The sequence below is a fragment of the Bufo bufo genome, chromosome 1 (genome assembly GCF_905171765.1).
Source record: "Bufo bufo chromosome 1, aBufBuf1.1, whole genome shotgun sequence".
NCBI classification, from domain to species: Eukaryota; Metazoa; Chordata; class Amphibia; order Anura; family Bufonidae; genus Bufo; species Bufo bufo.
Genome location: NC_053389.1, coordinates 165,050,611 through 165,070,684, shown reverse-complemented (window position 1 = coordinate 165,070,684; position 20,074 = coordinate 165,050,611). Strand labels below are relative to the sequence as shown.

General features: G+C 48.5%; 1 protein-coding gene across 6 annotated transcripts in view; it reads right to left on the bottom strand.

Moving 5' to 3' along the window:
- LOC121000900 (CMP-N-acetylneuraminate-beta-galactosamide-alpha-2,3-sialyltransferase 4-like) overlaps nucleotides 1-20,074 on the bottom strand; it is a 295,630-nt gene that overhangs the window by 109,635 nt on the left and 165,921 nt on the right. For 2 of the 6 annotated variants that reach the window (XM_040431673.1, XM_040431688.1), the window contains one exon: nucleotides 6,973-6,976. The exons of the other annotated variants lie outside the window; for them this stretch is intronic. The gene's annotated coding sequence lies outside the window, so the exon portion shown is untranslated. The remainder of the gene's footprint in view (nucleotides 1-6,972; nucleotides 6,977-20,074) is intronic. 6 annotated transcript variants of the gene reach the window in all.

The following is a 20,074-nucleotide window of genomic DNA, read 5'->3' as shown; positions in this document are numbered from 1 at the left end:
GCCCCCCATGTTAGCACTCCATCCATCATGTCCATGTCAGCCGTCAGCCCCCATCCATCATGCCCCCCATGTCAGCCGTCATGCCCCTATGTCAGCCGTCAGCACCCCATGTCAGCCGTCAGCCATCAGCCCCTGATGTCAGCACTCCATCCATCATGTCCATGTCAGCCATCAGCCCCCATCCATCATGCCCCCCATGTCAGCCATCATGACCTTATGTCAGCCGTCAGCCCCCCATGTCAGCACCCCATCCATCATGCCCATGTCAGCCGTCAGCACCCCATCTATCATGCCCATGTCAGCCATCAGCACCCCATCATGCCCATGTCAGCCCCCATCCATCATTACCCCCCATGTCAGCCATCATGCCCCCCATGACAGCCGTCAGCCCCCATCCATTATGCTCCTTAATGGGGGACAATGTTGGAGTCTGCACCATCGGGGGGGTGACATGATGAGGGACAATGTTGGAGTCGGTACCTGATATATCACTGGGGTCTGGCTGGAGTGGGGTCGGTCTGGTCCTGGCTCCAATCTCAGCTGGCTCTGCCTTAAGGTCTTCTCCAGAGTCCAGACTAGAGTCCAGCAGGGTCGGCAAAGTTCCAACAAGTCGTGCCTCAGTGTTACTCTGTGACTGTGTTCTTCTGCTGCCAGCCTGGAGGGGCAGCTTTTACAGGCCATAGCAGACAGAGCAGCTCCGCCTCCTCGCCTCCCTCCGCCGCGGCCCCACTGACAGTCAGTGACGCCTCCTTTGGCCTGAGCGCCGCACGGCACACATGTAGGCAGGACAGCCGCAGGCTGCCGCCCCCGAGAGGAGGGAGGGGAGCGGGCGCCCGGCACACAGAACAGTGCTCCAGATCGGCGTAGGGTTGTTTTGAAACCAAAATTTTGATTCGCTTTCGTCACCATAAAAAAGTATTGTGATACTCAATACCATGCCAAAAAAAAAAAAAACACCAAAAAAAGCTGCGTGCATTTCACATTTTATGAAACATTCGGCCCATAATAGAACAGTCCTATGCTATTTTTTGGGGTGACAAGGTGACTAAAAAGGCTATGTAATATGTTTATTTATTTATTGTTTATATATTTTATATGTAAAATTGGGAAAGGGGGGATTTAAACGTAATATTTTAAAGTACTTTCACATTAGCGTTTTTCATTTCCGGCACTGAGTTCCGTCACAGGGGCTCTATACCGGAAAATAACTGATCAGTTTTATCCCCATGCATTCTGAATGGAGAGTAATCCGTTCAGGATGCATCAGGATGTCTTCAGTTCAGTCATTTTGACTGATCAGGCAAAAGATAAAACCGTAGCATGCTACGGTTTTATCTCCGGCGAAAAAAAATGAAGATTTGCCTGAATGCCGGATCCGGCATTTTTCCCCATAGGAATGTATTAGTGCCGGATCCGGCATTCAAAATACTGGAATGCACCCGCACTAAATCCGGACCCATTCACTTCTATGGGGCTGTGCACATGAGCGGTGATTTTCACACATCACTTGTGCGTTGCGTGAAAATCGCAGCATGCTCTGTTGTGCGTTTTTCGCGCAACGCAGGCCCCATAGAAGTTAATGGGGCTGTGTGAAAATCGCAAGCAAGTGCGATTTTCACGCATGGTTCCTAGGATGAAAGTCTATTCACTGTATTATTTTCCCTTATAACATGGTTATAAGGGAAAATAATAGCATTCTGAATACAGAATGCATAGTAGAAGGTCAATATAATAAACATTGGTGGCGCAGTGCGCCCCCCCATCACCCCAATATAATAAACATTGGTGGCGCAGTGCGCCCCCCCTCAATATAATAAACATTGGTGGCGCAGTGCGCCCCCCCTCAATATAATAAACATTGGTGGCGCAGTGCGCCCCCTACTCAGTATAATAAACATTGGTGGCGCAGTGGGCAGTGCCAATGAGGGTTAAAAAAATAAAATAAAATTAACTCACCTCCTCCAATTGATCGTCTCCTGTAATTACTTCTTTCTAGTTTCTTCAGGACGCAGGACCTGTGGTGACATCACTGAGCTCATCACATGATCCATCACCATGGTAATGGGCCATGTGATGAGCTCAGTGACGTCACCACAGGTCCTGAAGAAACTAGAAAGAAGTAAGAACAGGAGACCGGCAGCTACCTGATCAACTGGAGGAGGTGAGTTAATTTTCTTTTATTATTTTTAACCCTCATTGGCACTTCCCACTGTGCCACCAACGTTTATTATACTGGGGGGGGGGGGGGCGCACTGTGCCACCAACGTTTATCATACTGGGGGGGGGCGCACTGTGCCACCAACGTTTATTATACTGGGGGGGGGGCGCACTGTGCCACCAACGTTTATTATACTGGGGGGGGGCGCACTGTGCCACCAACGTTTATTATACTGGGGGGGGGGGCGCACTGTGCCACCAACGTTTATCATACTGGGGGGGGGCGCACTGTGCCACCAACGTTTATTATACTGGGGGGGGGGCGCACTGTGCCACCAACGTTTATTATACTGGGGGGGGGCGCACTGTGCCACCAACATTTATTATACTGGGGGGGGGGGGGCACTGTGCCACCAACGTTTCTTATACAAATACAGGAGGCGGGTGCCGGAATCAAATAGCCGGCACCCGACCTCTGTGACAGGGAGCTGCGATCAGCGGCAGTTAACCCCTCAGTTACCGCACCTGAAGGGTTAACTCAACTGCCGCTGATCGCAGCTCCCTGTCACAGAGGTCGGGTGCCGGCTATTTGATTCCGGCACCCGCCTCCTGTATTTGTATTTCAGGTCAGTTTTCTTCATTGGTGGCGCAGTGGCCACAGCCCCTCCCCTCCTCCTCCTGTCTCTTCTTATTGGCAGCGGCGGGGGCAGCAGCAGCACAGGGGGGAGGGAGAGACTCCTCCTGCGCTGCTGAGAACGATCATCTCCTGTGCCCGCCGCTGTATTGAGCAGAGCTGCGGCGGCGGGTCCAGTCGCAAATGGCATCTGGAGCCCTGCAGAAGAGCCGCATTAAAGTGTGTAAAGAGCCGCATGTGGCTCGCGAGCCGCGGCTTGCCGACCACTGTCCTAACCTACTGGCTTAAACCAGATATACCGCCACCGAAAGAGGTTATTCAGCAAACGTCAAAATGTTTGACGCTAGAACGTATTGAAGCAGAACATTATAGATCGACATTAACAAACTCCTTTTTCAAAAAATGGAGAGCATTTATGACAGCCTTCTTTACGGAGTCAGAAATAGTGGAGACTATACGCCCATTTGTGGTCGTGGCTAAAATACGAACTCGGGCAGCGTGCCCGCCTTGAACCTAAACCGGCTGAGGTGTGCCTGGAGCCGGGTACGAGAGCAGCCTATAAGGGGGCTGCCCTAAAGGAGGACCCTTGAAATAAAGGGAATGGGTGGGTGGGTCCACGACCGGAACGCCTACTAGGTGAGGGAAAGAGGGGGCTTATAAAGGCTCAAGCCCCTCCCACAAATGCAGGCTGAACTTCAGCCTTACCAACTTGTGGTTGTAGCTAAAATACGAACTCGGGCAGCGTGCCCGCCTTGAATCGCTAGTCAGACCACACATGGAGTACTGTGTACAGTTCTGGGCTCCTGTAAACAAGGCAGACATAGCAGAGCTGGAGAAGGTTCAGAGGAGGGCAACTAAAGTAATAACTGGAATGGGGCAACTACAGTACCCTGAAAGATTATCAAAATTAGGGTTATTCACTTTAGAAAAAAGACGACTGAGGGGAGATTAATTAATATGTATAAATATATCAGGGGTCAGTACAGAGATCTATCCCATCAGCTATTTATCCCCAGGACTGTGACTGTGACGAGGGGACATCCTCTGCGTCTGGAGGAAAGAAGGTTTGTACACAAACATAGAAAAGGATTCTTTACGGTAAGAGCAGTGAGACTATGGAACTGTCTGCCTGAGGAGGTGGTGATGGTGAGTACAATAAAGGAATTCAAGAGGGGCCTGGATATATTTCTGGAGCGTAATAATATTACAGGCTATAGCTACTAGAGAGGGGTCGTTGATCCAGGGAGTTATTCTGATTGCATAATTGGAGTCGGAAAGGAATTTTTTATTCCCCTAAAGTGGAGAAAATTGGCTTCTACCTCACAGGGGTTTTTGCCTTCCCCTGGATCAACTTGCTGGATAACAGGCCGAACTGGATGGACAAATGTCTTTTTTCGGCCTTATGTACTATGTTACTATGTAACCTAAACCGGCTGAGGTGTGCCTGGAGCCGGGTACGAGAGCAGCCTATAAGGGGGCAAAAAGGGAACCAAGATAGTTAAATTCAAGACTTTTATTACCTCATAATACCAGAGACTGAAACGCCTGCAAAATCTCCACCTGGAAGTTAGGTATATATCTGGCGAAGCAAGACGAGCGCCACCTACCCATCTTTCGGATGACATGAGCGGGGACCCCGTGTCAGGAAGCCGCGGAAGCCGCTCCAATGTGGAAGAAATGGCCGGATATAGAGCCGGGGTCAAGCCCCAAGCCAGCAGCAACAGTACGGATGTGTCTGATGAACTGCACTGCGGTGAGAGCGCCATTAAGATGCGGTAGTAGAGGGCTGTGAGGGGGAGCATCATGGATGGCGAGCATGAGCTGGCCAAACACCTGTACCGGGCACCATTCATTGCCAGACGGGAAAAACTTAACCTCCACCGAGGAACCTGTTTGGCTTGTTTTGGTGGAAATTAACTTCAGCGTGTAATGGTCCTGGTTCCGCACCAGCTGTTCTTTGTGCAGACTGCAACGCCCTGCCGCACTGCAAGTGAATTCGCCTGGCCTAAGGAACCCGTAGAAGCCCAAATACATAGCAGCTTTAAAGACCAAGCTGGAGAAGGGCCCATAAGGAGCACCATCCAGGGCTGAAGACAACCTCCTGAACATCTCCCCAGTGACGTCCTGTTTACGGGACAGGGGATTGGCCCTACCCTTCTGGACCCCTCGCAAGGTGGCCCTGATCGCGTGCGCAGAAAAAATGGAGGCCCCCCCCTGGGTTGCGGAGCATGGTGTGGTGTTGTATGAGAGATGGGCCAGGTATAACTTAATGGTGTTGTATGAGAGATGAAAATGGTGATGACAATGGGCAATGAAGGCCATGATGTATGGAATGTCCGCCAGGCCACCCTGCGGGTGCAGATTCGAAGACTCCTGGTAGGTTCTTAGGCCTGAAAGATAGTTCCTGGCCGTATTGGGGGCGAGGGACTGCTGCGTCAGGTCTCTTGCCGAAGAGACGAGCATACTTGGCCCATTGTCAGGGAACTGAAAGCCGGGGTGGGACATCTGAGTGGATCGGCCTCCGGCATGACCTGAAAAAAGAGGGTGAAATTAAACCGGGATAGCACGTCAGCCGCCACGTTTTGCTGACCCGGAATGTGGCTGCAATGCACATGGAAGTTGTGTGACAGGGCCAGCCATACCAGCTGGCGCAAAAGAGCCATGATTTTGGGGGACTTGGCCCTGCCCTTGGCTAAGATGTCGACTAGGGCCTGATTGTCCATGACGAACATCACTGGCACGTTAGCCCAAAGATGACCCCATGCCTGAGCAGCTGCGACAATGGGGTACAACTCCAACAGGGAGGAGGTGCGGATGGACTCAGAATCCTCTAGGACGGACATGGGCCAACGGTCAACCAGCCAACGGGGACCCCAAATGGCCGCGTAACCGCAGGATGCAGCAGCATCTGAAAAGATAGTCGGGCAGGAGGGTGACCATGGAGAGACGAAAAAGGAGACGATGTTCCACCGGGACAGGAACAACTCCCACATGGCCAGGTCTGCCACTGCCTGGTCGTCCAAATGGATGACGCTGTCCTGCTCGGGTGCTGAGGGAAGAAGCTGGAGCAGCCTCGACACGAAAGTTCTTCCCTGGGGCATGATCCTAGAGGCGAAATTGAGCCGGCCCAGAAGAGATTGTAACTCGACTCTAGTGAGGTACCCAGAGGAGGCCGCTTGGGAAATGACCTCTCGACACTGAGCGAGTTTCTCTTCCGGGAGGCTGGCCTGCAGCAAGACAGAATCCAGGATGATGCCCAGGAACGAGACCCTCGTGGTGGGACCCCCCGTCTTGGACTCCGCGACCGGATCAGCCAGACTGGCGAACATCTCCAGGAGGACGGCGAGAATGCCAGACCCGCCCTGCGGGTCTTCCACGACCAGAAAGTCATCCAGGTAGTGGATGACTGACTGGAGGCCACCGTGACGGACCAAGATCCAATGTAGCGCCTTGGCCAGCTGGTCGAATAACCAGGGGCTACTTTTGTATCCGAACGTAAGTCTATTGGCAAAATAATACTGGCCGGCCCACTCGATGCCATAGAATTGCCACAACTGAGGTTGGATGGGAAGGAGCTTGAACGCATCGGCGATGTCAACCTTTGCCAACCAAGCGCCCCTGCCATGCAACAGGATGGCCTGAATTGCGTCGTCTACGGAGGAGTACCGCATAGCAAATTCCTCCGATGGAATCAGGGAATTGAGGCTGGGAATTGCAGAAACGTGAGGGGCGGACAGGTCATAAATTAACCTTTTTTTATTGGTGTTTTTTTTGGACACTAGGCCGATAGGGTTGATGCGCCATGAAGCAAATGGGATGAGTGGGAAAGGGCCTATGAGGAAACCTTTCGCCACCTCAGACTGGAGCAACTCGCTAGTCGCTGGAGGGTCCAGGGTGGCTGACAGCAGATTCCTGCCTTCCCAGGGAACCTGTGGCAGAGTAATGAGCCCTGTATGGAACCCCTGCCGGAAGCCTGCCAACAGAAACGCCACGAAATCCTGATCATGGTGATCCTGAAGGAGAGCTGCCAAGAGGTCCACGTTGATGTCGGCTAGTCAGGATCCCTTAGCTGCTTTTTTGGGACAGGCAGACCGCGGATGGGCTCTGAAGCACAGGGAGCACACGTGGAGGGATCTGCAGCTGGCATAGGAGCAGCCTCCTGAGTTAAAATTATTGCAGACCTGACTTCTTCCCAAGTAGACAATGGGTCTGCCCAGTTTGTCAGTGGAGGGGTTGGACGATAGAGACCTGGAGGTTCCCGGGAGGGCCCTGTCCTGAAACGGGTGAGCGTTATTTGGGCACCATTCAGATGAGTGAAAAATGGATTGGCACGTCGCACAGTTGGGTGCCCTGAGGCCAGCGAAGTGACGACAGAAGAGCTCTGTGTCAATAAAGGACCAGCTGGTAACATATTGGAACTGCGCCAAAGCTGCAGCCGCCTTAGCCGAGAAGGAACGATGGTAGTCGTAGAAGGCTGAACCACCATACTTGTGACCTAGGTCAGTGACCAGGTACAAGTAGCTGTCCAGCTCTTCCCTCCTCTCCGGCTGTGCGGTGCAGATAATGTCTCTGAAGAGGCTAAACACCAAGACGAACTCGGGGATAGTCAATTTGCGTTTAAGCCGCGAGTCCTTGGCCCTGATGACCACCGACACATCCCCACAATTGATAACCCTGTTCTCGGGTATATCTTGAGTGGCAATGAGGATCGACGCCAGATTAACGTCCTTCCCTGCCAGAATGTCCCTCTTGAGGTTGTCGGGAATGAAGTGTGAGGGGGACACTTGGGGAATGGGCCTGGGCGTACCTGGAGCCAGCCAACCCGATGTGGACGGTGCGATCAGCGGGATGGGTGCTGGGGGCGCCATGGGTGGCCGGGATTCCAGCTCTGATACCCTCGCCCGGACATCAGCTACCGAGTCGACCAACGAGTTTAGGGTAGATTGCAGCTGCACCAGTGATAACTGGATGGAAGACGTCTCCTGCTGCACGTCTCCTGCTGGAGTTGGTCATGAGCAGTTTGTACAGCTCTGCCTTCCTGGCGGTGGCCGTGTGCGGAATGCCTCTCCGGTTCAGCTCTGCTAACAACTTTGGTATGGTCCAACTCCTAAGGGATGATGGACCCGCCTGGCCTGACATGACCGGCCCGGAGACAGATAGGCTGTCATCCATATCCGAAGCTCGAGACACAAAAGGCGTGACAGATAAAGGGAAAAAAAAAACAACAAAAAAAAAACGAGAGGGTGATGAAGGAACGGTATTGAAGTGGTGCAAGATGGAGAAAACACGTACCGGAATGAGAACCCGTAACACGGACTAGCAGAACCTGACCTAGCCGGACAGATGAAGAGACCAATTAAAAATGTGAACATAGACCCGATGGGTACACCGACGGAGTCAGTGCGAACTTACCTGTATAGGACCGATAGGAACAGGAAATAGAAAATAAAAATAAAAAAGAAACCCTGAAAATAAAAACAACAGGCAAAATTTGAGAGTGCAGAATAACGGATGACCCCATACCTGTTAGAACCAGGCGAACTGGCCAGGATGGGGCGCACCCCTAGGTTAATTAAACAATCTGAGCGTATCTGACCGGTTATTTGACAGGAGAAGGCCCCCTGAGCGTACCAGGCGGGTGAAAGGAGTGATGGCGAGTTGCCATGAGATAGAGGCTGCGCGTAGCAGCGGCCCGCGAAGGGCGGCAGACTGGCATGGAGCACCTGTGAGTCAGGGGAAAAAGAGAGTAGAACAACAAGGGGAGCAGCCGGAGAATGGCCCCTTAGACAGTACTACCAAGACAAGGAAAGCCAGCGGAAAGGTGCGCCAAGACCCACGTAACAGAGAAAGAGAAAAGAATGAGGACCTGGGCGTACCAGGGATGTACCGTACCCTGGGCGAACCAGGGGAGACACCGTAACAAAACAAGATCACCGACTGTGCCCTGGTGACAAGATCTAAGTGGCTATGACACAACAACAGTGGCCTGGGCGTACCAGGAGGATGAGAATAGCCTGGGCCAACCAGGTAAAATGCAAGTAAAAAGAAGCAGGGCGAATCCTGCAAGGATGGCTGTTAAGGCGGTGTATTTTAATATTTTTTTTTTCTGGCCCCCGAGAGTATGGCAGCAACCCTGTGGCACCCGACCTGGGACGCTAGCACGTGGATTCCATGCGCCAGCAAAGGTGAACCTTGTTTTGAACATTAACAACAGGATGTAATGTTACGGGATAGTGGTTTAACATTAAGGACCCTGTGGAACCTGAGCAAACCCCCCCAGTGCGTGGAACCGAAGGGGTTTGCAGGCAGGAGGTGCCGCGTGCGTTTCGCCTTGGAACACACGCCGCTCCCCCAGGACCGGTGCCCGTACAAAGACGGGCCTACTTATGCAGCAAGTCAGGCCAGCGCCGTGACCTGGAGATCACATGTCCCCCATAAATTCAACGTGAAGCAGTTGCCTGGCTACCATCACCTGTTGGAGACATGGAGCCACAATTTATTGAAGAAAATAACAAGCTTTGAGTCGATCAATCCCCCCCCCTGCTAGCCTAGATGCATGTGCACGTGCGCTCCACGGTGGAACGCAAGCCATCACAGCAGCAACGGTGACCGGCCAGGGGGTGAGTCAAACACACACTGCTAGCGCCGGTAGGCACGTGCGTTCCACCTCTGAGCGTCGCCTACGTGCCTATTCTGAGCCGGGCTACTGCCTGTCCCAAGTAAGAGAGGGCCGCGTGCGTTCCACAGTGGAACGCGCGCTGCGCCGCCAGTTGCCATGGTGGTAGGGAGACTGGCCGGCCAACAGGAAGCGCGTGCGTTCCACGCTGGAACGCACCCGCCGAACGAAGAAGCGCGAGTATGTGAGCCGGACTGCCGCTGTCCTCCGCTCCGTTTGCACTGACCGAACCCACACTTACCCACTCGATGTGGAGATGTCGCGTGAGGCGGCCGGCGGAACGAGGAAACACAGACGTCACTGTCCAATCCGAAAGTCCACGACCGGAACGCCTACTAGGTGAGGGAAAGAGGGGGCTTATAAAGGCTCAAGCCCCTCCCACAAATGCAGGGTGAACTTCAGCCTTACCAACTTATATACACTAAATGGTATGACGAATTAAACCCATCAGACCCATGGCACAAGATACATAAAAAACAAAACATCAAATGACTCACCCAACATAAAATTACATCACTTAATTTTTATTGCAGTTAGGTACAATGTTAATTCACATGAGAATGGATGTTCTATACATTTTCACATATCTTTGCACTTCTCTCTTACAATAATCACATCGCTATTGCAATGAGGGGGGTGGGTGGAAGAGGGTTTCGGAGGGATATGTTCTGTACCAGATTGTTAAAATATATGTAACAATGCTTTGTATAATTGTATACTTATATAAAATAAAAAAAATAAAAAGAAAAGGTTGCTGGGTTTATGAAGGCAACTCCAAACCCTGATATAATCATTGGAATTTTGTTTTCACCCGAGTGGAGTAATGAGACGATTAGCAGCAGGCATCAGAAGAAGACACCAGGTCCCGATGAGATAACAGCTTTATATTACGGATGTAGCAGAGTTAACACACATGCTTTATGAGACATGTTATCTAAACTAAATGCGTTAAGCAATTGCTTTTCAATGGCTTTTGTTTCAAGATAACGCGATGAGTTAAGAAATTTGAGTTAAGAGTGTGTGTTACCCCTGCTACATCTGTATAAGAAATTCAGATACCTGTAAGCGCCAACTCTCGTGGATGTATATAAATGCTACCTGATGTCTCCATTCATGAGTGTCCTCTTTGGCTGACCTGAGTATCTAAAGACCACTTCCATCAGTAGTTATTGAATAGAGGCTGCCATCGATCATAGAGGCTTATGTATTAGGCTACTTTCACACTCGCGTTTGGTGCGGATCCATCATGGATCTGCACAGACGGATCTGCGCCGATAATACAACCGCATGCATCTGTTTTCAGAACGGATCCGTTTGTATTATCTTTAACATAGCCAAAACGGATCTGTCTTGAACACCATTGAAAGTCAATGGAGGACGGATCTGTTTTCTATTGTGCAATATTGTGTCAGTGAAAACGGATCCGTCCCCATTGACTTAGGCTAAGTTCACACGAACGTGTGTGATCTGTGGCCGTATTGCGGGCCGCAATACACGGCCACAGTTCCGTGTGAATTCCGCATCACGGATGCGGACCCATTCACTTCAATGGGTCCGCAAATCCGGAATCGCGGAACGGCCGCACGGGACGGGACCCCTCGAAAGCACTACGGAGTGCCTCCGTGGGGTTACGTCCCGTACTTCCGTTCCGCTAAAAGATAGAACAAGTCCTATCTTTTAGCGGAACGGCCGGATCGCGGACCCATTAAAGTGAATGGGTCCGCGATCCGATGCGGCTGACCTACGGCCGGCGATCGTGCATTGCGTCCTGCTATTTGCGGGCCGCAGCACAGGCACGGGTCACACACGTTCGTGTGAACTCGGCCTTACATTGTGTGTCTGGACGGATCCGTTTGCCTCCGCATCGTCAGGCAAGCAGCGTTTTGGTGTCCGCCTCCAGAGCGGAATGGAGGCGGAACGGAGGCGGAACGGAGGCAAACTGATGCATTCTGAACGGATCCTTTTCCATTCAGAATGCATTGGGGCTAAACTAATCCGTTTTGGGACGCTTGTGAGATCCCTGAAACGGATCTCACAAACGGAAAGCCAAAACGCCAGTGTGAAAGTAGCCTTCAAATGTAAATATTAGAAAAGCAAAGAATAAAAAGGTACTATGTTACTTTAAGTATCATTAATAACGTTTCAATTCAAGGTTATAAATAAGAAACATCTCACCAGGTGCCTCATGAAGGTAATTAGCTCAATGGGATCTGCTCTGCCTCCTCAGACTTTCACAGTTCTGCTTCGTCCTCTGTAGAAGATGTTCTGCACTTTCAAGTTCAGCACCATAAAGCTCTCCTCTAGGAAGCTCTGCAGCTCTTTACTATGATGATTAATGCAATAAAGTTCAGAACTGGGAGGTTTTATCTCCGTGAGGCTTTGCACTATGAAGCCGTGCTCTGAGAGGATGCACTATGAAGTTCCTCTGTGAGACTCTGTTCTATGAGGCCCTGCATTATGAAGTTCTGCTCTGAAGCTCAGCATTAAAGATCTGCTGCATGAAGCCGTGCTTTGAGGCTACAAACTGAGGTCTTTTGCTCTGTAACAGACCAGCAAAGAATGTGATTAATCACTTGGATTGCAACACCTTCCACTCTAGTGACTCCAAAAATTCCCTTGTTTGGTCTCGTGTCCAAGTTACTGTGCAAAGAAATAGAGCCGTGAAAGAGACTGATGACTGTAGGGGGGAAGTGGAGGGAAGGGTTAACACGGGCAGGTTTTTCTTCAGGGAGCTTTGATCCAGTGAGCTGGGTGGGTCCCAGGAGAGTTGATTTTTTTTGAACCTGCACCTGAGAAGTTCAGCATTTCCTTACCTCTCGTTCCTTTGGGTCATATTGCCAGTAGGGATTGGATGATAAGATCATATTGTGATGGCGTAATTAGGCTACTTTCACACTTGCGGCAGAGAGATCCGGCAAGCAGTTCCGTCGCCGGCAAAATGTATGCCAACTGATGGCATTAGTAAGACTGATCAGGATCAGTCTGAAAAATGCCTGAACAGTCAAAAAAATGCGTTGAAATGCCGGATCCGTCTTTCCGGTGTCATCCGGCAAATGGATCCGGCATTTACTTTTTTTTACCTTTTTTTCGGTCTGCGCAAGGACGGATCCAGCACTAATACATTCCTATGGAAAAAAATGCCAGATCCGGCATTCAGGCAAGTCTTCAGTTTTTTTGCCGGAGATAAAACCGTAGCATGCTGCGGTTTTATCTTTTGCCTGATCAGTCAAAATGACTGAACTGAAGACATCCTTATGCATGCCTGATCAGTTCTTTTCCAGTATTGAGCCCCTAGGATGGAACTCTATGCCGGAAAAGAAAAACGCTAGTGTGAAAGTACCCTTAGATATTTAAATTTAATAAAATTTAAAAAAACTTTTTTTTATTTTTTATTATTACTTATTTACAAAAGTTCAAGTTTTTTATCTTCTGCACCCTTTTTAAAGTCTTTGTGCCATGTTCTTATCTTAGTATCTTTTCAGACTGTTGCATGTCGAGCCTGGTGGTTAGGAGAACCTTGCCCAGGAAAGTAAGCTATTCGATTGTCCACCAAGAAGATGCCCCCTGAGCACGACGTGAGGGCTGGAAGACGTGATAAGAGTTGTAAGCTGAGATGAGTAAGGCAAGGTCCTTACTGAATGATGATGACACTGTGGCCGACCCCTGCCCACATACCTTATTGTCCTAGTCCATTATTTCTTTTGGTTGTGTTATATATTGTTGGTCGCAAAAGACCACCTCGGGTATAATGGACATCTCCTGGTCATCAGAACATGCGGAGCATTCCTTCATAAGCAGCAATGATGGGCAGAGACATGTAAATGAGGTGAAAGGTGAGGAGCAGGACATTGAACGTCCTAGTGTCTTACACATGGCGCCAGGTTTATAGATGGTTAATGACACAATGGAATCATTGGCCATAAGAGCCAAAGAATACAAAAAACCTCACAGATAAAACACAGTGATAAATATATGGTTTAGATAATGTAGTAAAGGTCCTTTCACATGAACTGCTCCCAATAACTGCCTGGGTGGAGAACTGCATTTACAAGCGGAAATCATATCCTCTGTATGTGGACGAGAGATCACTCCGGCTATTACTCGTCCCCATAGAGAATCATTGTTTCTGGGTGGAAGATCCCTATTTACACAGCACAATCTGCTGCCAATGACAAGTATTTGCAATGCGCTTTTCTCACACATGGGACTCAAAGTGCAGGGATAGTTACAGTCAGGTCCATAAATATTGGGACATCGCCACAATTCTACCATTTTTGGCTCTATACACCACCACAATGGATTTGAAATAAAAACTAACAAGATGTGCTTTAACTGCAGACTGTCAGCCGTGGAGCCGCAAAACACGTGTGAATGGACCCTTACACTGTACACAACGAGTGTTTCTACAAATGCTCATCCCCTGATTATCTGTCCATGCAGGATCCATGTACTTTCTGAGAACAGATTTATATGTTATTTGAAATCCCATGTAACATCAACGATAACACAGTGATAACTCTCTGAATACACTGAATACAAATAATGTAGTACATGTCACCCGCAGTCCTATGTAACACCACAGATAACACAGTGATAACTCTCTGAGTACAGATAATGTAGTAGATGCCACCTGTAGTCCTATGTAACACCACAGATAACACAGTGATAACTCTCTGAGTACAGATAATGTAGTAGATGTCACCTGCAGTCCTATGTAACACCACAGATAACACAGTGATAACTCTCTGAATACACTGAATACAAATAATGTAGTACATGTCACCCGCAGTCCTATGTAACACCACAGATAACACAGTGATAACTCTCTGAGTACAGATAATGTAGTAGATGTCACCTGCAGTCCTATGTAACACCACAGATAACACAGTGATAACTCTCCGAGTACAGATAATGTAGTAGATGTCACCTGCAGTCCTATGTAACACCACAGATAACACAGTGATAACTCTCTGAGTACAGATAATGTAGTAGATGTTCCCTGCAGTCCTATGTAACACCACAGATAACACAGTGATAACTCTCTGAGTAAAGATAATGTAGTAGATGTCACCCGCAGTCCTATGTAACACCACAGATAACACAGTGATAACTCTCCGAGTACAGATAATGTAGATGATGTTACCTGCAGTCCTATGTAACACCACAGATAACAGTGATAATACTCTGAGTACAGATAATGTAGTAGATGTTCCCTGCAGTCCTATGTAACACCACAGATAACACAGTGATAACTCTCTGAGTACAGATAATGTAGTAGATGTCACCTGCAGTCCTATGTAACACCACATATAACACAGTTAGAACTCCCTGAGTGCAGATAATGTAGTAGATGTTACATGCAGTCCTATGTAACACCATAGATAGCACAGTGATAACTCTCTGAGTACAGATAATGTAGTAGCTGCCATCTGCAGTCCTATGTAATACCATAGATAGCACAGTGATAACTCTCTGAGTACAGATAATGTAGTAGATGCCACCTGTAGTCCTATGTAACACCACAGATAACACAGTGATAACTCTCTGAGTACAGATAATGTAGTAGATGTCACCTGCAGTCCTATGTAACACCAGTGATAACATGTTCTGGAGTAGGGCCATCACACTCATCTCTACATCATCAAGAAAAATAAAAACGTCTTGTGCTTTAATCCCCACAGATTACCCTGAAGTGGTTAATGAAGTGGATGTCGTCAGGACATAAGTGCGCTGTTGGGCCTTATGCACACAGCCATTTTACGGCCGTTCCATGCATTGGGGACCGCAATTTGCACAGGCAACGTCTGTGCGGCGGCCCGGGACGGATGAAGACCCATTCAACTTGAATGGGTCCGTGATCCGTCCGCACCGCAAAAAAATAGAACATGTTCTATTTTTTTGCGGTGCGGAGACATGGACAGAAACACCATGGAAGCAATCCGTAGTGCTTCCGTGCCTCCGTTCCGCACCGCAGCTCCGGATTGCGGTCCCATACAAGTGAATGGGTACACATCCGTGATGCGGGGAGCACATGGCCAGTGCCCGCATATTGCGGACCCGCTGTTTAAATACGGCCACGGCCGGGCAACGGCATGGGGCCTTATGCTAAGGCAGAGATGTATGGAATCTGCTGGAGGGAGCTCATAGACGGCGCCCTGTCCCCAGCCTTCTCTGGTTAAATACCACTCATGTCACTAACTGTGTAAACTGTCAGAAAGTATCCAAGGTAATGGCCCAGGATATCATCACAGCGCAGGCAACGGGCCAGAGCAAGCGTGAAAGGAAACTAAGGGTAACCAGAGGAACGAGCAAAGAGAAAACACTGCAGGCAATTGTGATCCAACTGTATGTAAGCCCATTATGTGTGATCAGCCATCTGAGGCTGGGAAGACGGGACTACGGGACAGATATTATCGAGTGCTGAGCGCCTCCTGATGTCACCCATATGAGCCATTCCTCTTTTGTAATGGGACTGTACTGTAATAAGTTGTTTAATCTCACATTTGTATCCTCTGGATGGGTCATCAGTATCTGATTGGTGGGGGTCCGACAAGTGAATGGGGCTGAGCACCAGGCCTTCTCACACAGCTGATCGGCGGGGGTCTGGGTGTCGGACCCCCACCGATCAGATACTGATGAGCTATCAGGAGGATAGGTCATCAGTTACAAATAGTCGGATTTACACCGCACGATGTAACAGCCGATTGTCAGAAAGGACGTGTTTCTTCCCGACAGTCAGCTGCCTTCAGTGAAGGAGACCGCACATTTACATCCCAGTATGAGGACGAAGGGTCGCTGTTGCCATCGCTCGTCCCCATACAGAATCATTGTTCCTGGCCAGCAGATCACGTTTTAGACAGCACAATCTGCTGCCCTGAAATGTGATTGATGTGGCTGCACAGGAGCACCTGATGAACAAGCGTTTCACTCGTTCATCAGGTGATTGGCGGCACATTTAGATGTCGGGAACGTGCGTTCACAGGAACCGTCATTCCTGATAATCCGCCCGAAAATTGGGTAGTCTAAATCCACCTTTAGGCCTCTTTCACACTACCGTTTTTTTTTTTCGTTTTGCGGTCCGTTTTTTGCGTTCCGTATGCGGAACCATTCATTTCAATGGTTCCGCAAAAAAAACGGAATGTGTTCCGTATGCATTACGTTTCCGTATTTCTGTTTTTCCGTTCCGTTGAAAGATAGAACATGTCCTATATTTGGCCGCAAATCACGTTCCGTGGCTCTATTAAAGTCAATAGGTCCGCAAAAAAAACGGAACACATACGGAAATGCATCCGTATGTCTTCCGTTTCCGTTCCGTTTTTTTCTGAACCATCTATTGAAAATGTTATGCCCAGCCCAATTTTCTCTATGTAATTACTGTATACTGTATATGCCATACGGAAAAACGGAACGGAAACGGAAACACAACGAAAAAAAAAAAAAAGGAGAAACGGATCCGTGAAAAACGGAACGCAAAACACTGAAATGGACATACTGTAGTGTGAAAGAGGCCTTACTGTCATTTTTTCTTCATTCACATGCAGAACAATCATTGCAGTAAGGCCAGGTTCCACAGCAAAAATCGCAACAAAAAACACACCACGGAAAAGGTAGCTGACTTTACCCACTCCATTATAAAGGGTGAAATCCGCAGGAGTGATCCTCAGCATAGATTGACGTTGCAGATTTCAAATCAGCACCGCAGGTCAATTTACGCTGTGGTTTTCGTACACAGCATCTGAAGGAGATTTCTTGAAATCCTCAATGGCAAATCCACAGCTAATCAGTTACGTGTGAAGCGGCCTAAATATGAGCTTGTTTGTTTTTTAATTGCTTAGAAAACACAGCATTTCGTCAAGTTTCACCCATAGAACAGTTTATAGATTACAATTACAATGCTACAATATCATTCAAAATATTGATTTAATTACACCAAACACAAGAGGTACAGTATACCACAAAAATCTAACTCATTAAGCTGGTGTCACCATTTTTTTGTAGTGGTGTTTTTTCACTCTTGTAGTTCATTTTATTGGGTCAGTGCTATTTTTTTCAAATCACAGCACGCCATTCATTCTCTGGCCTTTTTTCCCTCAATGCTGTCCCATAGACAGCCAGTTTTTTTGTTTGTTTGTTTGTTTGTTTTTTTCAGCTTAAAAACCATATGTGCGATGTGTGTTGGTGTTTTTAAAGTGTAACTTTTATTTACTTATTCGTTTTTTTTTTTGTTCTAATAAGGGAAAGGGATAGGCAATGTTTTCCTAATATATTAAATTTATTGATTTCTTTACATTTCTATGTGAATTTTATTTCTAAAGTTTCCCCTTAGCAGCTCTCTCTCTAAATGAGCACTGCATATCCATCTTCACAGTACAACGCAGTACTGGGGGTCAAATCTTTTTCCCTCCCTGTTCCCTCCTATATATTTCTATAAATGAATCCCTGCCATTTTGACACTGATAAGCATGGCCAGTGCTGACAGGGAATAATCCTTCTCTATTCCCTGCACGCTGAATAACTAACCAGCTGCCAGGAGATAAATGAGCGGGCAGCAAGTGCTGGATATTGAGAAGGAGGAGAGGCAGGGAGAAGCTGATTTACAGTTTATATGCGTTGACTGCCCGCTTTTATGTATCTCATAGTTACATAGTTAGGGCTCATTCAGACGGCCGTATGCTATCCGCAAAAATGAGGATCCGTTTTTTTGCGGATTAGATGCTGAACCATTCACTTCTATGGGGCCCGTTTCTATTCCACAGTTCCGCAAAACAAATGAAACATGTCCTATACTTGTCCGTGAAAATCAGGACATGGCCCCATTGAAGTCTATGGGTCCGCAAAAATACTGAATGCTATCAGTTTTTTTGCGGATCCGCAAAAAACGGATAGCATTCAGTATTTTTGCGGACAGCATACGCCCCTCTGAATGAGCCCTAAATAAGGTTGAAAAAAGACATAAGTCCATCAAGTTCAACGGCTGATTAGTTGAATATACACTGCTCAAAAAAATAAAGGGAACACAAAAATAACACATCCTAGATCTGAGTTAATTAAATATTCTTCTGAAATACTTTGTTCTTTACATAGTTGAATGTGCTGACAACAAAATCACACAAAAATTAAAAAATGGAAATCAAATTTTTCAACCCATGGAGGTCTGGATTTGGAGTCACACTCAAAATTAAAGTGGAAAAACACACTACAGGTTGATCCAACTTTGATGTAATGTCCTTAAAACAAGTCAAAATGAGGCTCAGTAGTGTGTGTGGCCTCCACGTGCCTGTATGACCTCCCTACAACGCCTGTGCATGCTCCTGATGAGGTGGCGGATGGTCTCCTGAGGAATCTCCTCCCAGACCTGGACTAAAGCATCTGCCAACGCCTGGACAGTCTGTGGTGCAACGTGACGTTGGTGGATAGAGCGAGACATGATGTCCCAGATGTGCTCAATTGTATTCAGGTCTGGGGAACGGGCGGGCCAGTCCATAGCATCAATGCCTTCGTCCTGCAGGAACTGCTGACACACTCCAGCCACATGAGGTCTAGCATTGTCTTGCATTAGGAGGAACCCAGGGCCAACCGCACCAGCATATGGTCTCACAAGGGGTCTGAGGATCTCATCTCGGTACCTAATGGCAGTCAGGCTACCTCTGGCGAGCACATGGAGGGCTGTGCGGCCCTCCAAAGAAATGCCACCCCACACCATTACTGACCCAATACCAAACCAGTCATGCTGGAGGATGTTGCAGGCAGCAGAACGTTCTCCACGGCGTCTCCAGACTGTCACGTCTGTCACATGTGCTCAGTGTGAACCTGCTTTCATCTGTGAAGAGCACAGGGCGCCAGTGGCGAATTTGCCAATCTTGGTGTTCTCTGGCAAATGCCAAACGTCCTGCACGGTGTTGGGCTGTAAGCACAACCCCTACCTGTGGACGTCGGGCCCTCATATCACCCTCATGGAGTCTGTTTCTGACCGTTTGAGCAGACACATGCACATTTGTGGCCTGCTGGAGGTCATTTTGCAAGGCTCTGGCAGTGCTCCTCCTGTTCCTCCTTGCACAAAGGCGGAGGTAGAGGTCCTGCTGCTGGGTTGTTGCCCTCCTACGGCCTCCTCCACGTCTCCTGATGTACTGGCCTGTCTCCTGGTAGCGCCTCCATGCTCTGGACACTACGCTGACAGACACAGCAAACCTTCTTGCCACAGCTCGCATTGATGTGCCATCCTGGATAAGCTGCACTACCTGAGCCACTTGTGTGGGTTGTAGACTCTGTCTCATGCTACCACTAGAGTGAAAGCACCGCCAGCATTCAAAAGTGACCAAAACATCAGCCAGGAAGCATAGGAACTGAGAAGTAGTCTGTGGTCACCACCTGCAGAACCACTCCTTTATTGGGGGTGTCTTGCTAATTGCCTATAATTTCCACCTGTTGTCTATCCCATTTGCACAACAGCATGTGAAATTGATTGTCACTCAGTGTTGCTTCCTAAGTGGACAGTTTGATTTCACAGAAGTGTGATTGACTTGGAGTTACATTGTGTTGTTTAAGTGTTCCCTTTATTTTTTTGAGCAGTGTACATGTATATGTTCACTATTAGTATGAACTTTGAG